Below are 11,851 nucleotides of genomic sequence, written 5' to 3' on the forward strand. Positions count from 1 at the left end.
GTTTTTTTCAACAATGGCTTTCTTTTTGCCACTCTCCCATAAAGGCCAGTTTTGTGAAGCACCTGGGCTATTGTTGCTGTATGCGCAGTGTCTCCCAGCTCAGCCGTGGAAGTCTATAACTCCTTTACAGTAGGCCTCTTGGTGGCCTCCCTGACTAGTGCCCTTCTCACCTGGATAGTCAGTTTTTGAGGACGGTCTGTTCTAGACAGATTCACAGCTGTGCCATATTCTCTCCATTTCTTAATAATGGACTTACTTATTCGCCGGGGGATATTTAATGCCTTGGAAATGTTCTTATATCCTACCCCTGATTGGTGCTTCGACCATGCAGCAAATGTTGAAAGTTTTCAACATTATTCCTTTTTAGTTACAAATATAACACTGCAAGGAATTGTTATTTGTATTTTATCCAAAATGTGTGTCCTACAGTTTCAGTGTGTTCTACAGAGACACATTTAAAAAGGAAGCTTTGTTTGGCACAAGGGCTAACCCAGTCTACCCAATCCAAGCATGAAGCTTTATGCTCAACCTAAAAAATAGGCCCAACTGTTTCATTTTTTGTTTCTAGTTTTCTAGTATTGGAAATGCCCAAGGTCAGGTTTCTAAACACTACCATGCTTCTACCTTTAAGTTTAATAGCCTGATGTGTCCCTCGCCAGTGCTCTGCAATGTGAAAGGCATTAATGCTGCAGCTCGTTATTGGGACAGATTTTACAGAACAGACAGAGAGGTAACCTTGGGTGTCAGTGTTTCTAAAGATCTCCAGTAATTGACTGAGTTGAGTTATTTAAGATGTCTGAAATGGAGCTTGGCTCTTTTGCCGCACACATATATAGATCTACGTTGGTCTCTGAACCTAGATTACTAGGAGCTGCCAATATTTGTGTTAGCTAAAAAAAATGCCATAAATCATACCTGGTGTCCTTCCATTTCTTATATAGGTCTCAAATGTGCAGTTTTGAAAAAAAAACATATAGCTATAGTATATATGTATTTTACTTTAAAGCATATACTATACTAGGTTAAAGAAATGTCTGTTTTGCAAGTCTTGATTTCAAATAGTCTTGCACTTCCTCAGTCATTTTACCTGGGAAGTAAAATTGCCTCAAACCCTTTCAACAGCTTATTTTCTGTCATTAAATAAAGTATTTGTTAGCTACAAATGGGATTCTGGTGTTTTTCCCACCAGTTACTGGTCTTAACAAAGACAGTTATTTTCTGTTTCCCTTGTACAATTTTACTGCAGTAAAAAAAAAAAATCCTAGAAAATGTACTTAAAGGTGAAATACCTAAGGCTTCAAATCCAGAGCACCACAACCCACTTACCACTCAGGAGGAAAAAATATCAGCTGCCAACCTGTGTACCTGATCTGGGTCTTAACATTCCAAACCTATGGCTGGCTTAGACTTGCATCATTTGTTTTTATTTTTTTGACACTTCGCTCAATATTTAATGAGAAAACTATTTGTGAATCTGGACACCATGAATATAAAATGTCACTGACAAAAAGACAGACATACCCAAACCATGTTCAGCAGAAATAAACAAACTGATCCCGCCAGTGTTGTTCTACTCAAAGACAGGCAAGCATTTCGATTTATGATTTGTTTATTTGAATATTTTTACTAGAGTTGTAAACATAATAGTAACTATTTTTTCTAATTACAACATGTATTATTGAAGCACATTTTCTTATAGGATTAACTTGGTAACACTTTCCATTAAGTGCCTCGCCCTGCAATATAATTACATTGTATTAACACAGTAAGTACCATATGATTAGACAGTTACAATACAAGAGCATGTTTACAAATGTTAATTACAAAATGGAAAATATTGGCAGCTCCTAGTATCTTGTATAATTACAATGTATCTATGCATGTAGTTGTGCATGTGCCATGTTATTACTTTGTAACCACATACTACAGTGTAATTACAGTTTGTGAAACACCAGAAAATGGAAATTAAGTAATCAAAGAATACAGCTGCGTACCAAACATTATAACCCTCATAGATTGTCTCAGCCAATCAGGTCATTATCCCACAGATAAATGTAATCTAAAAGCTAACACCATATGACTTCAATATGGCAGACCTATTAGGTTAGAGGTCAATGTCATGGTCACCCCCACATTTAGCATGCAGGGCTGAATCACTGCATATGAAGCTTTGATACTGTGGCAGTGGCAGCTTTGTAAAATTGCTAGCACAAAGGGTTTATGTTTAAATGTATTGTTCTGAATAGAGATTTGTTTTAAATTTGATATTCATAAACTGTACTAGACAGTTGTTTCTTCTGTAGTCTAGAACAGTTTAATAAATACGGTTTTAAAAGTATTTTGATTTTGAACAGGGTTGTTGCCTCACAACCTCATGTTAGTGCATATCTTTGCTTCTTTGTTTACATTATTCAACTTATGTAATCTATATTCCCCCTGTTGCAGCTGGTAATAGCATTAGATTGGCAGAAAGCTTAAAGGAGGGGGGAACTTGTGTGCCTGTAGTGAGATAATGTACACAAACTGGTATGTCAGCACTATTGATGAATCGCAGCAAACTTGAGAATGCAGTCATTAGTTCTGTTCAAAGGTGAGTACTAGCAGGTACAGTACTATCTGCTGGTCACCTTCAGCTCTGTACTACCTTAGTCCCAATTGTAATGAAAAAACAGGGAACAAAGTTCAATTTCAAGTTACTTAGAAAATGGTATAGTTAAATTGAAATCTTCAACTGTTTAAAAGCTGAAAACTTTTAATAAGGTATAAACTAAGTTGGAATGAATACCAGAAGACACAGTGGTCCCTAGGATGAGGGTTGGGAAACTCTGACTTAGAGGACAGATCTCAAACCCCAGTGCACTAGAGCAGACATTTTGAAAATATCTTTGAAACAGACTTTAAAGTTATAAGTGTAAAAAGTTGTCAGGATGTTAACAACGAAAATAAAAATGACAGGTAACAAAGAAAATAAAAATGACACGTAATTACCAAAATAAAAATGACAGGCACATTATTTAAACAGTTGTAGGAACACATGAGGATGTATAACGGTATATTTTTTGGAACCCTGATACTTACTCTTTAAAACCTTGCTTTTATAATCCTCTAGGGGGCAGCCCACTGATACATTGTGTTCTTTGCAATGAAGAACACCTTAAAACCTACCTGCAGACTATCTGGAAGCATTCAATTCATTGCAACTGAAAGTACCCTGAGTTAGTACTGTACTCCCTAACCACAGGATCATCCTATCAGTACACTACTGTTGGTTTGTTGCAATTGACCATGTTTGATGTATCAGAGCACAGAAGGCTGATACTGGATATTGCAGGTTTACGTAATCAAACTTAAAAAAAAAAAACGTTATTTAAAAAACTCATGAGTTAAATCTGTGTGAGCAGGGCCAAGTTGCAAAAACTTAAATAATGCAATTGTTCTATATATTGAATATATAAAAGTGTGTCAAAATGCTTACCAGGAAGATATTGAAGCAACCTGCTTAATATCTGTGCTGCAGTCGAGCCGGCACGTGCCGGAATGCAACTCCGGTACTTCTTTATGAAGGCAGAAACTCGACTTAAGAATTATGAAAATGTTTATATAGCGCCCAAGCGCTGTAATTTCAGTTCATGGGCACCGATGAAGCGATCAATTTTCTGTGTAAAAATCAAAATAGTCTTTCCTCACCATGACATTGAATAGGCACTAGCAACAAAAAACAAATAAATCAGCGTCTGATTCCCTACGTGCCACTTATGGTATGAATGACTGCCCCTTGCAACTGGCTTAGTACCATGGTGGTAAGATTGTAAATGTGTAGGAAACAAGGTGTATAAGCTATGGTTTGGTGGGGTAGAATGAGGTGCCGGTGGGCTGAAATGTGTTTTTTCTCGTGTCTTCTCGTGTTTCTTAGTTGGGGAGGCAGCGGTAGCATTTTTTTCCACCAAAAAGTGGTTTTTAAACCAGCCAAAAAAAAACGCACTTACAACCAGCCAAAAAATATATATATATATATATATATATATATATTTATATATATATATATATATTGATATTATTCTGCCCTCGCAAAAGAGTCCCCTTCTTAAGCTTAACAGATAGATAAACTCTTTCCAGTAACTAGTATTGAATGATGCTTTATTGCCACCAGTTTGTAGGTACAGTGTTAGGAACTGAGTAAAACTGAAATAAAATACAGAAAACAACCGTAAGTACGGGTATGCTGAATACTATGCTTAATTCTCACTAATAGCACAGCATGTATTTTAGGTATGGTATAATATTATCATAAACTCAGAAATATGCTGCCGTATGCAAAATAATTCCCCAAACATGGCAAGATCAATTACATAGAACAGATATCTCCAACCATGCAACTATCAAGAAAATACGTAAATCTATCACGCAAACGATCATCCATATAAAATATCATCATGAATTGAAAGGTGAGTATGTTATTATTGATTTTACTTACAGACAATGCTTCTACAAATAACTGCAAGAAGGATGGAGTTCGATGATATCTGCAGCTCCACACAGCGACTTTCACCATTGCTAACAAGGACTCTTCTTTACAGGAAATAGGAACTTAAGCAAACAACAGACCTTATCAGTAAACAGCGCCATCTAGTGGCCAAATGGAATTGACTTAAAAAATGAACTCAAACCAACTAAGGGGCCAGAACACTCCCCATCTGGTATCTGTAAAGATGCCAACATTAACACTAGAACTTAAAGTTACTTATCAGTCTCTGGAGAGAAGAGTAGGACAGTCTCTGAAACTGGACGCAGAAAGGTCTTGCATGACCCCTGTCTTGCTGTCTTGACTTCAACCTTTCTTACTTTCCCATCTCTGCCAGGAAAGGTCTTCACGATGATGCCCATGGACCAGTCGTTCCTTTTCACTTGACTTGGCGGCAAATCCAATTGCGCTGGAAGTGGATGTGATGAAGCTTGGGTCGTTCCTCATTTTACCTTCTGCACGAATTAAACCGGAGAAGAACGAGAAGGGTGGGAAGCTGACACCATGCACCTGTTTGTATCTGGTCCCCTGTGACATCCACTTCTCCTGCATGCTGAAGGGGAGCTTCTCCAGAATAGGCTTGATGCCTCTTGCAGTGTCCAGGTGGGACAGGCCGGGTAAGTAACCTTCAGCTTTGGCTGCCTCCAGGTCACCCAGCTCTCTCAGACGTTGGGGGTCTTTATTGGAGATCTTCGGGAAGCGTTCAAGCTTGTTGAAGAGGGCTGTCTCCATAGCTTCAGCAGACCCATAGCACTCCTCTAGCCGTTGCCAGACCACACTGAGGGCTGCAGCAGGATGACTGACATGGACGGACCTCATTCTTCTCACATGCTCAGCTGATTCTGGCCCAAGCCACTTGATTAGTAGGTCGAGTTCCTCACTGGGCTTTAGGTCGAGGCCTTCAACGGCGTTGGAGAATGTTGACTTCCAAGCCCAGTAGTTCTCTGGCTTGTCGTTGAACTTGGTGTGTCCAGCTGTGAGGAGGACGCGGCGTGCTAGGAACTTCGCCAGATCTGCAACATTGGCACGATCAGAATGGGTCCCACTGGACTCATGACGTTCTACACCAGGTGGCTGGCAGTCATCATCTGCGTAGCACCTGGGAGATTGTGAGGTGTGGAGCCTGTAGGTGGGGTTAGGCACGTTCACCACATGCTCTCTGATGAGTCGTTGGGTGTCTTGAGGTGGCTGGCACTCCAGTATGAGTGGGGGCACGAGAGAGAGGATGTAGTCGTGGTTGCAGATGATAAACTGGGGGAGGCAATTCAACCTTAACATCTGGCTGTGAGACTTCCTTGTATGCTGATGGCTGATGGTAGTTCACGTAGGCTTGCAGGTCTTGTACATACTTCTCAGCCCTCTTGAGAGAATGGTAGGATGAGCCTTGTTTGTTGTCGTCAACCCCAATCCATCGCTGTCTCAAATACACTAGCCTCAGCTAAGGCGGCCTCCGCCTCTTTCTCCTGCTGAAGAGCCTCTAATGTGGCTTCCAGGCGGGTCTCCTCCACTTCAAGCTGGGCCTTCTTCACTTTCACTTCTATTTCTCTCTGTGTATATGATGCTCTTGCTAGTGCTGCTTCAGCCTTGGCGCGAGTTTCTAATGCAGCCAAGCTTGCTGCAGATTTGCTGGAGCGTCTTGATGACTTAGATGAACGTGAGCACTCTGACCTGGTTGCAAGGCTCATATGTTCTGAAGCTGTCATCTTGCATTGGATGTGTACAGCGGAGTAGAGCAGACTGGATATCTTGTCCACCGGAGGTTGTAATTACCGCTGAGAATGTCTTTTTACTATTCTGCCCTCGCAAAAGAGTCCCCTTCTTAAGCTTAACAGATAGATAAACTCTTTCCAGTAACTGTAGTACTGAATGATGCTTTATTGCCACCAGTTTGTAGGTACAGTGTTAGGAACTGAGTAAAACTGAAATAAAATACAGAAAACAACCGTAAGTACGGGTATGCTGAATACTATGCTTAATTCTCACTAATAGCACAGCATGTATTTTTAGGTATGGTATAATATTATCATAAACTCAGAAATATGCTGCCGTATGCAAAATAATTCCCCAAACATGGCAAGATCAATTACATAGAACAGATATCTCCAACCATGCAACTATCAAGAAAATACGTAAATCTATCACGCAAACGATCATCCATATAAAATATCATCATGAATTGAAAGGTGAGTATGTTATTATTGATTTTACTTACAGACAATGCTTCTACAAATAACTGCAAGAAGGATGGAGTTCGATGATATCTGCAGCTCCACACAGCGACTTTCACCATTGCTAACAAGGATTCTTCTTTACAGGAAATAGGAATTAAGCAAACAACAGACCTTATCAGTAAACAACGCTATCTAGTGGCCAAATGGAATTGACTTAAAAAATGAACTCAAACCAACGAAGGGGCCAGAACACATATATATATATATATATATATATATATATATATATATATATATATATATATATATATATATATATATATATATATATAAACAAATGCATAAATAAGTGCTACATGTTTATTTAAAATAAAAAATGTAGCGTAAAATGTAATTATCCAGTATTGTCAGTGGATACAGTCTGTACTGATACAGTTCTTAAACTGGTGACAAATAAATAAAAAAAACTGAGCGTTTGTGTCATTCGTAATTTTATTGGAGACGGGTATAGGATTTGATATAAACAGGGCATCGTGATGAGAAGAAAACATACACGATAAAAACTAATAAAAGTACCAGACAGTATTTACCCGATAGATGCTTTCAAAACAAGACAAATTTGGCTGAAAAAATGACTCGGGGAGTAGTCTATAAAAGTTGAATGCGAGTCGCATGCATTACCTATTAAATTACCTCAAGCGCAAATAAAACGGGAATTTATAGAATTTTTGTTTAAGAAAATCTAGATTGTATTGGCTTTCTGGTACTTTCAGATTTAGGACTACACCACTGCTTACTATCAACATGAAAAATCAGGTAACATGGGGGAAGATGCCTACCCCTATTCATTGTGCTCTTAACATGTAATGGTGCCACATCTCCTGTAAACACAATCCTCGCATCCTACTGTTCCTTTTCAACGTATATCTAGACCAGAAGCTACGCACACGTGGAAGCTGTGTCAGATCCATTTTTGGGTATCTTTGTAGAACTTTTCAATATTCAGTTGTTCTGGAAAATGTGCTGCTTAGAGTAAAGCTTTATGACTGGAGCCCTGTGAAATTATTTTTATTCTTTTTATAATTTTTTGTTTTATTTTTCATAAATTTCATTTTAATTGGTTTTATTACAATACACATTAATAAAACAACTGAAATAGATAGTATACATCATGTTTTAACTACATACATATTTTTTATTAACCATTATCCACTTTTTTTAAACATTTTGGCATAAACAGAAAAGTAATTTAGTTACCATAATGTCTCATCAGTGGCAATAAAGGTAACGTACAGTCTACCACTATTTTTAATTAACTGCCTATTTACAGTTAATACTGCCCATGCCCTCTATTTAAAATACAATAAAATGATAAAAAAATAACTATATATATATATTTATTGCTCTACTATTGTGAGGCTGTCATAATAATCGCACATACAGCCATGGCCAATTAACGCACAGGCAAGAATTGCTTACAAACTGGAAGAACTTACTCACTGACATTTTAACCGAGGCAGTGTATCTTATTTGTGTTCACACAAAATCAAACTAACTGACCCGGAACTTACTGTCTCTTTCAAGCTGCGACACAAGTAAATTCCAGGTCAGTCAGTTTGATTTTGCTTGAAAGCAGCAAACGATGTTTCTTTTGGGGGCAGCAAAGCATAAACACAAGAAACAGGAAGAAGAAGAATGGAAGTGGCATTACAAATCTGCGCTGAAAGCCCCTAACCGTGGAAAACCTCCCAGACCCTGGAGAACAACCATTTTCTTTAACCAAGCGTGTCAAAAACCACCTCCGATCAACAGTAAAGCAAGGAAAGCAAAAAAAGCTTGCTGTCTTTGCCGTATTGGCGATTGAGACAGAAGTAAGAAACACTAAACTGTGTTTGACTTAAGGGTGCCAACCATCCATACATTTGAGGCCAGTCAGTAAAAAACGTCACATTTAAACACTAAAAAGTAAATAAATAAAAAAAAATGCCTATGACTTTGAATCAAAATAAATACGATATATATTTTTTTATTGCTTGGCGGCTTTCTTGTCAGCTTGAATGACATATACCTACATCTTATGTGATGGCAGTGAAAAGTATTAAAAGAAGACCGCCACTTAACAATTCTGTGCTGAAATTAGTATACGTGATCTTCAATCAAGTAAGTAGCCAAAGCTCAGGGAGCTCAGGAGACATCATTCAGCTTGGAATGCCTTGCTGTTACTGCAAATATTCTGGACAGCGTAGATGGAATTTATGCAGTTACAAGTGACTGACCCTAATGGCATTTGGCATCTGATGAAAACTGGCACAAAATTTCGCTCTTGTCTACACCTAGCGGACAGCCACGTTTTCCTACACTTGCCAAGTTTGCCATTAATATGCTGGCTTTGCCACACAGTACTGCAGAATTAGAACAAGTTTTTTTCTCAGATGAACATTGTAAAAATGGTCGTCTTGTCCATATTCGAATAGTTGTATTTTAAATCAGTAAGAAAGGTGATTATTAAGATTAGTTCACGTAGGCTTCAGGTTTTTTCGAGTTTATTTTGAAATGTATTTAGCACACCGTCTTCAATTAAACTCTTTCTGTCAGATTTGGTCAGAAAGTGACATCACCTCCCTAGCAACAAGTCTATGTTGTTGGGAATGGATTCTTTTACAGCTTTGTGCATTTGAAGGAGAGAAAGACTCATGAAATTAATCAGAGACTGGAGGATGTGGCAATGTCTGACTATCTGGAACCTCCTCTCCCTGGAGAACCCGTTGAGGTGTCTCAGGTCTAGGATGGGGCGAAGGCTGTCATCGTTTTTTGGCACCAAGAAGTATCTCAAGTAGAACCCCTCTCTTTGACAGGTGCGTTTTATGAGACAGATGGCTTGTTTTAGAAGTAGTGTTTCTACTTCTTGTCTGAGAGCCAAGACCTGGAGAGGGTCATTCAAAGATGTAACCATGATCCCCCGAAAGAGAGGAGGTCCCAAGTGGAATTGCAGTGCGTAACCGGTGTATATAGTGGCAAGCACCCAAGAGTCTGAGGTGCAATTGCACCAGTATTGTAGCTGGTGTTGTGCAAACGGGTGGGTCTGAGGCCGCAAGCCTTCAAGGCCCTTGCTGGGGCTGTTGAGGCTGGGGCGGTTCCGTTGGAACTGTCTCCCCAAGTGCTGGTGCACTGGGGCCCCACTGACGGCCCAGTGTATCAGCTGCTGTGGAGACCAGGAGTCAGTGCCTCAGGTCGCCCCATGGCGTCATGGGGATTGGAACATTCCGGGTTACCGTGGTAAACTGTCGGATGCCATCGGCTCCCCCTTCCCTGTGCCGTGGTATGGGAGGGGAGCATTGCAGCCACCTACCAAGAGGGCTGTCACTCTCTGTGAGAGCACTGCAGTATCTCCTCTACCACTGGTCCAAAAGTATGACCAGGGGAGATAGGCACATCCAGTAAGGCATCCAGATGGGCACACGTGGACTGAGCTGCTGTCTCTGGTGATGGTTTCATATGGGAATTATGCAGCGTGAGAAGCACTTCATGGTCTACTTTTAAATGACAAGGTTTGTGGTAAAACTTAACACTAATTCCTAATTGCTTAAAATGTTATAATATTTTAAATGTTTTACAAACATGTGTGATTTAAATACAGTTCACGTTGAGACTCAGGATACCACTGTAATTCTTAAATGCTTAAAATCTTTGAATGCTTTAAGAACATTTGTAATTTAAATAAAGTGCTCTGTTTTTCATCCTAGTGTATTTTGTTCTGTTTTAGTTGGTCCCATACCTACTCTGACTTGATGTTTTACAAACATTGGAATCAGGGCAAGATGCAATAGCAATTTATTTTCTTTGAAAAATGTTCATGGCGTTTGTACACTGATCTATCAACTTTACTTTTATGCTTCTTCAATTTAAATTGTCCATCATTTTCTGTGTCTAAAATTCGATTTCATTTAAGGGGCATCTTCGCCCATGTTACCTTATACTAGATTAAATTCCACACTGAGTAACTGCAAATGGCTGGACAAAAACAGAACAAAACAAAATAACTTGCAGCATGTAGCACACAATGTTAAATAGGCTGTTATGCAATTAGCATGTAATATATGCAAGCTGCATCTCCCTGATGGAAATCAGAGAATGTAGTATCAAGCAGGTTTCAGTAGTAGAGCATCCTGGTGCACCTTAAGGGACTGGCAACAAGGCCTGCATCTCTTCTGATAAAGCACAGTGCACAGAGGGCTACACTGAATGAATATCAACACCAAGGGATATTTCCAGTCTACCAGTAAAACTGAATGTGTCTGGGCACCGGTTATGTAGTTAGCATATATTGAAGTCCGATCTTGATTCAACTTTTTTTTTTCATGTAGTACAATTTATGTTAGTAACAGGTAATTAAAAGATGTTATATAGATTCGTTTAATTGATTTTTTGCTTTTGTTTATGTATGTATGTGTTTGATTATTCATTTAGTTTTCCATATATTTAACTTTTGATTTATTGTATATCTCATATAGTTTTATGGAGACTAATTTTGGCACACACTTTATTATTTTCGGTAGTAACATTGTCTGTACTTTTAATATAGTCATTCCATGCTAAAAATGAATTAGACAGTCCTACTTCAATGATAATCCATGTTCAGCTGTACGTGTTTCTATGTTAAGTATATCTACCTATCTATGACTATTTTCTTTCTAAAGCAATTCGCCATAAATTTAAAAAAAAAAAAAAAAAAAAAAAAAAAAAAAAAAAAAAAAAAAAAGCAATAAGGTACGTAGCAAGTCCTCCATACAATTATGCACGGACTGCACACAGAAACCAACATTCATCTGACCAATACTAATGATAAATGTATGAGATTGCTTATTGCACTTTTACAAACAATAAGATATATAAAAGCCGTTTATGTGCCATAAATTTGATTTTCTCTTCATAATGTAATACTTTAAAAAAAATATATATATATATTGTTATTAAATCTTAAACGCTACCTTCTTTCTGCTTCTCCTTTGTGGAAACGTTTGAGGCATCTGTCTGATTATTTTGTAAATGCACACCTATGCAAACTACTCAGTCCAAACGAGAAGATACCAGCACGAATGCACAGCTCGCCAGTAGCACAGCGCACTGAAGTTAAATGTCAAACATACTGACGGAGCGC

This window comes from Polyodon spathula, chromosome 20 (genome assembly GCF_017654505.1).
Source record: "Polyodon spathula isolate WHYD16114869_AA chromosome 20, ASM1765450v1, whole genome shotgun sequence".
NCBI lineage: Eukaryota > Metazoa > Chordata > Actinopteri > Acipenseriformes > Polyodontidae > Polyodon > Polyodon spathula.